Source organism: Thamnophis elegans, chromosome 4, assembly GCF_009769535.1.
Source record: "Thamnophis elegans isolate rThaEle1 chromosome 4, rThaEle1.pri, whole genome shotgun sequence".
Classification (NCBI taxonomy): Eukaryota; Metazoa; Chordata; class Lepidosauria; order Squamata; family Colubridae; genus Thamnophis; species Thamnophis elegans.
In genome coordinates, this window is record NC_045544.1 from 71,764,024 (window position 1) to 71,777,254 (window position 13,231).

Below are 13,231 nucleotides of genomic sequence, written 5' to 3' on the forward strand. Positions count from 1 at the left end.
AGATAAATATTATATAACATAATATTCATCTATTGAAAGCAGCATAGAGGAATGCATCCAGGACACTGTGCTGCACACTCAAGCCATGGGGATGGTCTCTGTAGCCAGCAGCTCAGTAAGGGAGCCATGAGCAGCTTCTCACGGAATTCCAGCCAAACCTGAGGTCCTTCCAGTTCCTTTCTCTTTTTGGAAGAGAAGCAGTGATGATGGGCTGCATCTCTTTAGCAGCCACTAAGTTGGCAGAAGCAGATCTGTTTGATGCTAGGAAACTGGAATGGAAAAGACTTGCTTTCCTTCTTTCTTTCTTGCCAAAGTGGGCAAGAGAAGGAACAGGGAGAAAAGTGGGATAAATGACTCCTATCACTTGAGAGTTGGTTGAATATCTATTTTCACCTCCCACCCCTATATCTACAGTAATGCTGGGAAAAAGGTGGAGTGAGTCTATCCCTCTGCATCTCTTGCCCTGGGTGGCAGAGGAATTGAAGAGATAAGTGACAGAATGACACTGGTATCAGGATTCTGATCCCACAAAGTGATTCCTCTGTGACTTGGTTAACTTAGTAGAAGTTATGTGAATCTTCTTCTGCCAGTTATTAAAATCAAAGGAAATATTTCTCACCATTCATGTGTATCTCTGATGTGGACAGAACCCTATTCTATGATGCCATTTGATATTCCTTCTTTTTCACTTTTGATAAAAGCTAAAACATTTCAAATTACATTTCTCTGTGCTGTAAAGTGCAACCTTTAAGTCTCCATAGGACTATTTAAAATAATTATCTTGCTGATTGAATGTGCAATTACTATATTTTATTTCTCATTTTGAATTAGCAGTGACACAATCATCATCATAAAATCAAATTCAGTTTATTCGTGGGAATAAATAAATACTTGGAAATAGGAAATAGATGAATGAGAGAAAAAGGTACAAATGTTTTAAAAATCACTATCTAAAATCCTGGAGGTTGAAATTAGATTGATATCAGGGATGTTTTATCAATAGAGTTGCATGTATGTTGGTTGGGAATTTTGCATATAAATAAGTAAAGTGGATAGTGGAAGAAAATTCCATTTGATGAAATATTGATACAATTATTTGCTTAAATCTTTTAACTCACATGTAGCAATTTCCACCTCTATACACCATTTAGTGGATTGTCAGATTTTAATTAATCTAAAATGTGTGAGCGCAAATAATAATCCATTCTTTCATACATATTCTCTCTCCATACAAACGTGTATATATGAGGCACCAGGATGGGGCAGAGAAAGGCAGTGTGATTGTTTAGGATTGCTGGTGTTCAACAATGATTACTCAAAGGGTGGTTCTCATTGACAGGAAATTTCTCCTTAATTTTAGGTTGTATCTCTCTTCAATAAATTTCTATCCGTTGTCCTGCACCCTCAGGTGCTTTGGAGAATAGGTTGACACCCTACCCTCTGTGACAGCCTCTCAAGATATTGGAAGATGCTATCATGTCACTGCTAGTCCTTCTCGTCGTTAGATTAGCCATATCCAGTTCATATGTTTTAGCCTCTAGTCCCCTAATCATATTTGTTGCTCTTCTCTGCACTCTTTCTAGAGTCCCAACATCTTTTTTGTATTGTACACAAGTGTGGCATTACTAGTGCAGTATAAAGTGGTACTAACACTTCATGTGAGCTTGATACTTAATCCCTCTTTTGATGTAGGCCAGGAATGCATTGGCTTTTGGGGCAGCTGCAGCACACTGCTGGCTCATATTTAAGTGATTGTCCACTAGGACTCCTAGATCCTTCTCATGCTTACTGCTGTTGAACGTGGTATCACCTAGCCTATATTTGTGCATTGGGCTTCTCTTGCCTGAATATTTATTATATATACCCAGGCTAATCCATGACATAAACATACTGTGTTGCTTTAATGCAAAGAACCGAGCAATACTTAAAATATGTCTTTCTTTGATCAAATTTAACAAAACCCCAGCTGCTACAAAAGCCTTCTGCTATATCTGAATGTTGCTACAAAAAAAATAAATCCAATGCCTAGTTGACTCTACCTTTGTGAGATATCAGAATAGAATGCATTTCGGAGTCCCCCCCCCCCCCCCCGTTTATGTTGCCGCCAGCACCAAATATCTGAATATTCTCTTTCAAACAAAAATATAATGACAACATTGTACGGTCTTTTTTACTTGGCATTCATGCGGTGAATGGGGTAGGGGTGTCAAAAGAGGCAAGATGACAGTCACAGAAATGCAACTGAAGTCCCACTTCTTTGTAGTTCATGCAACAGTGATATACCTACAAAAGGTGGAAACTTGTGGAAACCACTGGCTTACATTTAAATATTTTGATTAAGAATTACTATTTTAATGGCATAGCAGTAGATTTTACAATGAAGTTATATTTCAGGAACAGTAATTAAATATTTGTACCTTTCACTGGAGCACAGGTAAGCATACTATCTCAGATATACCTTAAATGGTTTTAAAATCTTCATGGAGGGATGAGATTGAAATTCAGGTCTTTGACATCAGTGTTAATGGTCCAAGAACTATCGACAACAGTGATTCAAATCAGTGGTTGCTTGCCAATTTTTTTACTACCAGTTCAGGCGTGCTCATGCACATGTGTGACGCTTCTGCACATGCACAGAAGTAGGTGGGCGGAACCTCCTGCCGTTGCTACTACCAGTTCGCCCAATCCGGGCTGAACCGGGATCAATCCACCTCTGATTCAAATATAAGGGAATTCAGTATATGGCAATGGCATGTTTCTTACTGGTAAGAACTGGTATAGGGCACCCGACAGTCTTAATTTAAAAATAGTTTTAATCTACATGATTCTTGAAAACCTTTACTTACACGTTCCTGACCACATATTAACTTTACCAGACTTTTTACATGCTTGCTTTTATTAGAACCTCTAATTAAGGCATATTAAATAATTGAGATGGTATCCTTCTGTATCAGTAATTTCTTCTTCAATTAAATTTTATCTTAGGTTTTAATAACTCCCTTGCCTGCATGCAATACTACTGACTAATTAGCCTCAGTTCCATTTCATTTCAATGAAATAAGCAAGCAATGTGATAGTTTATTAATTTTTTCCTAATAAAGAACAACAGTACTCTTGAATCCTATGAGTAAATACAAATTGATTGTGAATAGCTTTAACAGTAATGAGAAAAATGTTCTGCTTCTGGAAAACTGTTGCACTGTAATTATAAGGCCATATATGAAGTAGGAAGTTTTTGATTAAAAACACAACTCCTTCATAAGCCTAGGGTTGAGAGCAAGCTATTATTTTTTAGCTTCTCCTCTGATTCAATTTCTAAAGAGGGTTGGCTGAGCTAATAAGATAAGCCAATCTTAAAAGATTGTTGTTGGGATTGTAGGGGGCAGAACTGCTACAGGTAATCCTTGACTTACAACCATTCATTTAGTGATCCTTCAAAGTTACACTGGCACTGAAAAAAGTGATTTATGACTGGTTTTCACATTTACATTGTAACACCTCCCCATAGCCATGTGATCGAAATTCAGGTGTTTGGCAACTGGCATGTATTTATGACAGTATCATTGCCCTGGGGTCATCTGATCACTATTTGCACACCTTCCCAGCTGGCTTCTGGCAACAAAATCAATGGGGGAAGCCAGATTCACATAACAATGGCATGATTCACTTAACAACTGCAGTGATTTGCTTAACATTAAGGTAAAAAGGTCATAAAATGGGGTGCAGCTCACTTAACAACTGTTTCACTTAGCAACAGGAAAGTTGGGCTTAATTTTGGTCGTAAGTTGAGGACTACCAGTATATGGTAGCTTACAACTACATATAATTTTACATCCTATAATTGTATCACCGCTGATCACTTGTAAGGAAGAGAAAGATTTAAAATACAAGCATGGGCAGGGAGGAGCTGATCCATTTCTTCACTTATGCTCTTCTATTAAATAATATTAATAGGGAAAATTATCTTTACCTTCCCTCCTAAATTCAGCCTGTTGACAAATTTCCTCCAGTTAAAGTTGTTATGGAACTGAGAAGACACTGTTGACAGATGATGGCATACATAGGTAAAAGTACAGTAGCTCTGATCTTGTAGTTGACGTTACTTTTGCGTGATGGTACTCTTGGTGTAAATGTAGGGAAATTGTAGCATGAGCCATTTCCTGTGTTAGTATCATTCCAAGATTATTGCTTATTATGAGAATCTGCTTCAGGTTGGGTGTTATTGATATGTAAGCATGAGCCTGCTGCCACCTAGTGCCTGAGAAAGTACAGTGTTGTTGTCCATTGGGCTCTTCAATAGCTTACTCATGTGTTTCAGCGGCATGAGCTGTGGATAAACAAGTGTCTGTTTTTATAGTTTGTCGTTCTTAACAAGTCCTTCCTGCGAGTTGATGTGGTTCAGTTGATATTTTTGTTGGTTTTATTGACTATGATTCAGTCTTCTAATTGCCAGGTTTAATCCCATTATCTCAGTATCTGTCAAGTCAGGTCAAAAAAAATGTGGTTATAGAGCTTAGCAATGAATACTAAATTTAATAACAACTTCTGGATGGAAGTTGGAAATCTGTAGATATGCTTAACAAGCTACAGGTCTCTTGTATTTATGTGCCTATTGTGTAGCTGTATCATGACATTAAGGAAGAGGTTTGATTCCGTAATTCAGTCTAAAGTGAGGTTGATGGTGATAGTGGAAGTTACTAAGATTATGATATTTGAAGAAATATTAATTTCCCTTTGATACTTAAGTATTTTGAGCATGTTCAGATTGGAATTTGTATTTATAAATATTATAAACATTATCAAAAGTAGATGTATCAGTTTAATGCATCCAAATTCATAAAATGTATAGGCTTCACATTCCACACCTTTATAATAATTTGAAAGCACACCTGCACAATTATTGTATATACAGTATGCCTCTGTACTTCTATCTTTTTCACAGTCAAGATGGACTGAAACAACAAAGAAAATTCAATAATAAAGCATCATTAAAAATTAAAATGAAAGTTTAGTGGATATTAATAAGCATGCACTACTTTTTACTAGGAAGAGCATAAAATATATGATGCTCAGTACAATGGCACGTCGGTCAATAAAATGTTAAAATGGTCTTATTTTAAGATCCAGAGTAATTGTCTTCTCAATATTAAATAATATCCAGTCCTAGGAGGAAAAAGAAACGGTCTTGGAGACATAGTGAATTCTGTGCTTAGCAGATTGTTGTTTCAGAGGAGGACCTGTTTCTTTGCCTGCAAACTATAATCACTGAGCATGTTTTTTTTTAATTAAAATATCTTTTCCATTTATAGGACAAGTAAACTCTCACATGAAAGTTGTAAAATAATAAAGAATCAGGGCAGGCAGCTACTTCCTCCTGCCTCTAATCTTCAATTAAAGTTGCCCTTTTTGAAGCAGTTGATGCCACTTTTCTTAACATTTGCTTATAGACAAGGTATCTGCAGGATATAGTAAAAAAAACTGTCAAGTTGGCAGCTGGAACAGTGTGATCAAAACTCCTTCTGTGCTGCACATAAAAATTGGTATAGCAACCTGTCTTAGAACTGACAATTAAAATATTGAGCTGGTGAGTAGTTTCTGCATTATAGTTATCAACTATCAACAATAAATGAACCAGCGGTCAAGAAATATATCACAGACTAACACTTGGTACAGTATTAATAAAATCTTGGAAAAGATATTCACATGCTGTGACATGCTGAGACACAATCAGAAAAACACAGGAAATGGTTTTCCCTATGACACTCTATGAAAGTGAAAGCTGGACTTTGAAGAAGCAGGATAGACAGTGCATTGAAGCTTTTGAACTATGGCATTGGAGATGACTTCTGAGAAAAGCATGGATAGCCAAGAAAATAAGTTAATGGATTATAAAACAAATCAATCAGGAGTCCTTGCTCAAAGAACAATGATGACACTCAGATTGTTATATTCTGGACATATTTTGGCAAGAATAATTCTCCTGAGAAACATATAATGCTGGAAAAGGTGGAAGGAAAAAAAAGGAGAACCACCAGCAAAATGGATCCATTTGATTATCGAGGTGGTGGGTACACCGTTGGGAGATGAAGGGCCTGAATGGGAACAGATCATCCTGGAAAATGTCTTGTCTACCTGGCTGCTAAAAATTGATACTGATCTAAACACACACAATCAAGAGAAATACAGTTTGCTTCTTGATTAAAACTTCCATTTTCAGATATGGTCCTCTAAAAAGTTTAAATCAAAGAGCCACAATTAAAAATATAAGCATTATTTGAGTTGCAATAAAATTAGGCTTGGGTACACAAATGAAAACATTTTAAAAGATCACTCTGCTAAAAGCAAAAGCAAATGAAAATTCAGTTTTTAGTTTTCTAGGAGAAAAATCCTGTGAAAGATTTGTTTTTAATTTTTATTTTGTACTGTAGTAACATGAGAAATTGAGACCTGACTTATTACCCATTTTTTTCCTGTTCTTCAGAACTCCACAAATATTCTAAAGATCCAAACTGACTCTAACTTTGGTTAGCACTCCAGTGCTTCTGCAAAATGGGTCCATACTATGCATTTCTATATGAGCATATTGGCAAAAAATTAAAACAATCTGCATAATTATGTATACCTGTGTTGATCCCCGGAAATTTCTTTCTTTCTTTCTTTCTTTCTTTCTTTCTTTCTTTCTTTCTTTCTTTCTTTCTTTCTTTCTTTCTTTCTTTTTATTTATTTATTTATTTATATCCCGCCTTTATTATTATCCAACATACCTTTCTCCTCCTGGGGTGAACCACAACAACAACCCTGAGAGGTGAGTTAGGCTCAGAGAGAGAGAGTGACTGGATCAAGGTCACCCAGCTGGCATTCTGACTGAGGCAGGATAGTCTCTGGGTTTCTACCTTAGTGCTATAACCAGTAGACCAAACTGGCTAGTATATGATGGACAATTTAAATCATCTTGGTGGTTATCTATGTGGTTGCTAGGAGTTGTTTGATGGCACATATAACACACCAATCAGCCAATAGGAAGGCACCACATAAACACGATCACAGAACAGCCCAAAACACATATTCTAGTACAGAGAAATTTCCTGAAGATGCGCTCCAGCATGAGTCCGAAAGTTCAGAAGAGTAAATCTCTGGTCCTAGCGACCAACCCAAATTTGATCTCGCATCATTATCCCGGGACACGTATATTTGCCTTTGTTCTTGATGGCACATATTAGCAGAATAAATGTTTTTGTTACAGTAGTAAGAAAAAATGTTTGGTGTGAACAGCTACCTAGAAATATTTGTTTGATAAAGTATGTTCCCTTAATGCAAAAGCAAATTAATATATTATATGTTTGTTACTCGTCTCCCTTAGTTTAGCTTCCATGAAATCCCAAACAAATTAGGTTTCCATTCATTTCAAAAATAGTTCTATTTTCTTTGTAGCATTTTAAATAATCTAATATGCCTTCTATGAAATTCACTTGCTGGGTAAACATAATGTAGATTAAATCTGTTCTTAGTGGAAAGTGATCACCTGGATCACTGGATCACTCTGGAAGAGAACAAGAGAATTAACTTATTTTATTTTAGGCGGCACAGAAAGTTTAATATTATACAAGAACGTAAAAGTATTCTGCAATGGAATCACATGTACAGACTGAAAAACAAAAACAAGGCATGTATTAATTGGACCATTATTGTTGATTGTTTTAATATTTGAAAAACGACCTTGCACTTTTGGACTACAATTCCCAAGAGAAATCTATCATACCTGGAATTCTAGTAAGCTGTTATAAATTATCATTATAAAATAAGCCAGTACAGTGCAGGATCATTCCATCATTACCTATTAATATGATTGTTTACTTCTTTGTAAAACTGTTGGTCAGTTAACATTATTGTATTCGCCTATTTTTCTTTTTCTATTGAAGTATTTCTACATATGCAGTATATAGTCCTGAATCAATAGTGAATCAATTATACTGTATTATCTTCTCCCAGTTTTTGCCACCAGAGGCCACTCACACCCCATGAAATCTCTTACTAGGAATCTACTTGAGATTTAAAAACCTTTGTTTTCTTAATGGGGCAAATATGTTGCCTTTTTTAGTTTTACTATTGCCCCTCCCAAGCTCCCAATCTTGCAATTACAGCAGGTAAACCCAATTGTGTTACTGAAAACAATTATAAGGCATTAACAAGTGCTAGTGCAACAGTCCAGAAATGTGTGTGAAAATGAACTGAAACCAATGCTAAACGGAAGGGCTTTGGCTATGCATCAGATAAAGTTGGAATTTGGGGGAGGGGGGATTTTATTTGGATTAGCCCAGGACAGGCTATAGGAGAAACCTGGCATTTTATCACTTTTAGAAGAGTGACAATTGTCACATTTTTTAAAGGATACATACAGATTGCAGGTTACATTATAATATTTTCGTTTATAAATACCACATAGGTTTTTTTTTAAACTACAAGAATATTTGCATGCTGGTGTTAGTGAGTAAAGTATAGGAATGAAACAACTATATGTAGGTAATCCTAAACTATTCTATTGTTCTATTGCCCAACATTTCTGTTGTTAAGTGAAACATTTATTAAGTGAATTTTGCCCCATTTTATGACTTCCCTTGCAACTGTTGTTAAATGAATACTAAGTTAGTAATATGCAGGGGTGGGCTGCTTCAGGTTCGCCTGGGTTCAGAAGAACCCAAGGCTAATGTTATGGCTGGTTTGCAGAACCTCCAGACCCCACTCTTGGCTGGCCCCACCCCTCCCTCCCCTCCCTGAAGTCTCCACATGGCCAGTTTTGGATGTGAGGTAAATGCAAAACCTGCCTGGAGGCTCGAGGAGGGGGAAAACAGGCCTCCCAGAAGTTCCAGAAGGCCTGAAACCGGCCCGTTTCTGGCCTCTGGAGGGTCTCCAGAGCCTGGGGTGGGCAGTTTTCGCCCTCTCAGAGCTCGAGGAAAGCCTCCAGAGCCTGGGGAAGGTGAAAATGCCCCCCCCCATGGTGCAGGAGGACGACTAGGCTACAACCACCATGGCTAAGCCCACTCACAACCGGGCATGAAATTTTTATGTGAATCTGACTTCCCCCTTGTCAGATGGTCCCAGGTGATCATGTCACCCCAGGATACTGCAACTGTCATAAATATGAAACAATTGCCAAGCATCTGAATTCTGATCACATGACTATGGGGATGCTGCAACAGTCCTAAGTGTGAAAAGCGGTCATAAATCATTTTTTTTTCAGTCCCATTGTAACTTCAAACAATCACTAAATGAACTGTGGTAAGTCAAGGGTTATCTGTACATTCAGTTTCATGGCAAAAATAGAACGTAGATAGTTCTTCTGCACACTACGTCTATGTTAGCATTCTTGTTAGCTGGATAGTGATTGAAGAAAAGCCAGGTGGTTGCTTTGCTCACAGGACCATAGTACAGGTAATCTTCGACTTATGACAATTGAGCTCAAAATTTATGTTGTTCAGTGAGAATTTGTTAAGTGAGCTTTGCCCCATTTTACGACTTTTCTTGCCACAGCTGTTAAGTGAATCACTACAGTTGATAAGTTTGTAACCCAGTTGTTAAGTGAATCTGGCTTGCCCATTGATATTGCTTGTCAGAAGATCACAAAAACTGGTCACATGACCCTGGGACACTGCAATGGTCATAAATATGAAGGAGTTGCCCAGCATCTGAATGTTGATTACATGATCATGTGATCTGCAAAGATTGTAACTGTGAAAAATGGTCATAAGTCACCTTTTTCAGTGCTGTTGTAACTTTGAACAGTCACTAAACAAACCGTTGTCATCCAAGGACAAGCTGTATATATAGAAACAGTTCCTACATACCTGTAGATGAGGGGAAAGCAGCCCAGTCTGCCAGATTATTATGCAACAATAGATAGACCTCCCATATACACATACACACACATATATACTCTTCTCTGTAGTCCTAGAGCAGTATTTCTCAACTTTGGCAATTTTAAGGTGTGCAGACTTCAACTCATTGGCGTTCACACATCGTAAAATTACTAAGGTTGAGAAACACTGCCCTAGAGGATTATATCACAGTTCTGTGAGTATAATCTTGAGATTTATATCCTGATGACTTTTTGATAAATACAATTAAAATAACTGAAGTTGCTTTATCTGATACCATAATTGTCTTAACAACCATAGAACAAACAAAGTACAAAATTAAAACAACTGAAAAAATGAATAGATTTGGAACTACAAGGTAAAATAAAATAGAAAAAAACATTGACTCCAACCACATATCGCTAATAGAAAAGGCTCTTGAACAGAGTTTTTACTCATACAAGTATATGGTTCAATCTGGACCCTGACCGAAGCAAACTCCACCTTGCCTGTCTAGAATCCTAAGCAACTGAGAGGTAGTAAATACTTTATGGAATTTTTTAAAATAAAAAGTAAGTTACGCAAAGGTTCATAGGCTACTATGTCATGTTTTAACTTACCCTGATTAATTTGAGGAAATGCTCTTTAGAAGCAAAATCTTCCTGACAGAACAAATGGCAAGAGAGCAAAGTATGAAAAAGAACCGAAATAAAACCCTTCCAATGACTAAAATCTATTAAATCAGAGAGATATTTTACAGGCACATTACTTTTTTTCCCAGATTAATCAAATGATCATCATACTCAGTTAATGAAATGATAATCATATTCCAAACTCTTTGATAATAGTATTCATTATATTTTTTCTCATTATTACTTTCACCTTGCAGTACAGCATGACGATCACAAATTCAGGAGCGAGCCATATTCGCAGTTTTCCTTTTTTTTTTGTCAAACGGATCAATAATTATTTTGAAGAACCAAGGGAGTTAAAAGCTTACAGAAAATTAATTTTAACCATAATTGAAAGTAAGGCTCCGCTCCTGAGCTTCCATCAATCTCAGTCCCAACTCAGTGCATAGAAAGACATTCAAAACACCGTAGGGTATTCGAAGAACTCCTCCATAAAAATTCATTTGCACTCATTCTAGAGTCTTGAAGGACATGCAGCTATGTAGTACATAGAAGCTGTGTCACAACTGTTATACATTACACCTTGGTGCCCATTACAATAAATTCAGAGGTGGTATTCAGTCAGTTTGGACAGGTTCTAGAGAACCGGTAGCAGAAATTTTGAGTAGTCGGAGAACCTGCAAATAGGATGACCCTGCCCCCACTGTCACCCAGTCTCCCAGCTGATCTTCTTTTTTTGCCCTGAACAGGGTAAGGGAGCTGGAAAGCAGTTAATGGGGTGGGGAGGGAATGGGGATTTTGCAGTAACCTTCTCCTGCCATACCCACAAAGCCACGCTCACAGAACCGGTAGTAAAAAAAATTGAATCCCACCACTGAATAAAATGTCTTTCTTGTGAATGGAAAAATATCAAAATAATATTAAAGGTCTCCTTTGCACCCCTCACTATATGTTGGTGAATTGGAAGCTGGGCCATAATATCAGGGATACTAGATTCTGGCAAAAGGGTACTAAATAAAAAAACCCTATAAATAAAATCTGATAATTTCAAATTCATATACTTTTCCCAGTTATTTTTTTCTTTGATTCCATTAATTCCACTAATTCATTTTTTTAAGGTGCTGGAATAGAAACCAGGAGACTGTGAGTTCTAGTCCCATTTTCGGCACAGAAGCTGGCTAGGGTTGTTGTGGAGAAAATAATAAGAAAAAGGAGTATTATATATGTTTGCGGCCTTGAGTTACTTATAAAGTAATAAAGCCAGCATATTTAATAAAATAAATACATAAATAAATAACCTGCCTTGATTTTTTTTAAAAAATATTATGATCAAAAGTGGTTGCAGAATTTAAAAAACTTATTCAAGTATTTTTATTGGCTGAAATCAACCACGTCTGAACTCTTGCCCTGATGGACATCTAGCCTGCACATTAAGGTGGTTATACTTTGCCCCTAGAAGCAGCTCCAAGGAGTATCAATAGAATATTATCACAAATCATCAGACCAAGGCTCTCTAATCTAGTATAGTACACTACCTGTTGTGGCTGCTGTTGGCATGGAAACAAATTGGTTACAGGCTACAATAAGGATGTAAAGAAGGCTCCATCCAAGAGAAGTTTCAAACAATGGTTAAAATGGTGCATTTTAGGCACAACTGACAGCTAGAATACTATCAATTACGTAATGTGACACTGGAAAGTATTCTAGTGAAAGTCACTATAGTTTCTCTTTTTGCTTCCCCTATTAAGCTAAACAGATGGTAAATGATCTTACAATTTTCAGTTAGATAAACTCTGGTTCACTACACCCCCAGAATTTTGCAAATTTTTCCCAATGGAGTCCTATAATTAGCATTTCTTATAATTAATGGTTTTTAGAATACCTCATCTTTGCATGGCGTTTTTTTTTTGTGAGCGTGTATGTGTGTGTAAACAGATAGATTCTTAATTCCCCTCAAGCATTTGTCTTTTCTGAATGATGGAATCTACCTGGTATTTAAATAGGTTTTACTTTATGCTTTCTGCTCTACTAGCCAACTGTAAAATATTGCCTGATTGACCATGTTTGAACTGGAGTCATGAATCCTTACTGTTCCTTGTCGGCAAACTTTCAGGGGGAACGGACAGCAAGATGTTACTGTTCTTATGTTTCCTGGTGTGTAACAAGGCAGTATTCTGCAAATTGGAATTTACAAGCAAGCTGGCCAATCTGTTGCCTACCCCCCTTTGATTCTCATATGTCTCTAATCTCCCATGACTAAGCATACCATTGCACACAATCTGACGATCCCTAACACAGCAGATGCAGTTTGGCAGGGGCATCTAACTGTGTGCTAATTAAAGGGCTGATGAAGAACAATGCAAGCCTGCCGGTTGTTCATGAGAAGTGCTGATCCAAGCCAATTAAAGCTATATACCATACTACATATGGCACATGCCCCCACTTTCCCTCAGTGATTGCACTAGGAGAGGGACAGACCACAACACTAACTTAGCTTTTGCCCTTTACATCAAACTATCCCAATCTCTGCTATTAGCAAAGGGGGAAAAAGATGGGATGAATCAGCAAAATCATTGGGGAAAGTCCCTTCATTTGCAGAGCGGGGAGGGGAGATTTTGAAGAGTTGAGTTTTACTGCTAGTTGCACGAGGTGTAAGGAGTGATTGTAGAAGTTGTCCTACTTAAAACCAAAATCTGCTCTAGCATTTGGAGATTTTTCCAGACCATACAGAAGGTGCCATGGCGAAGT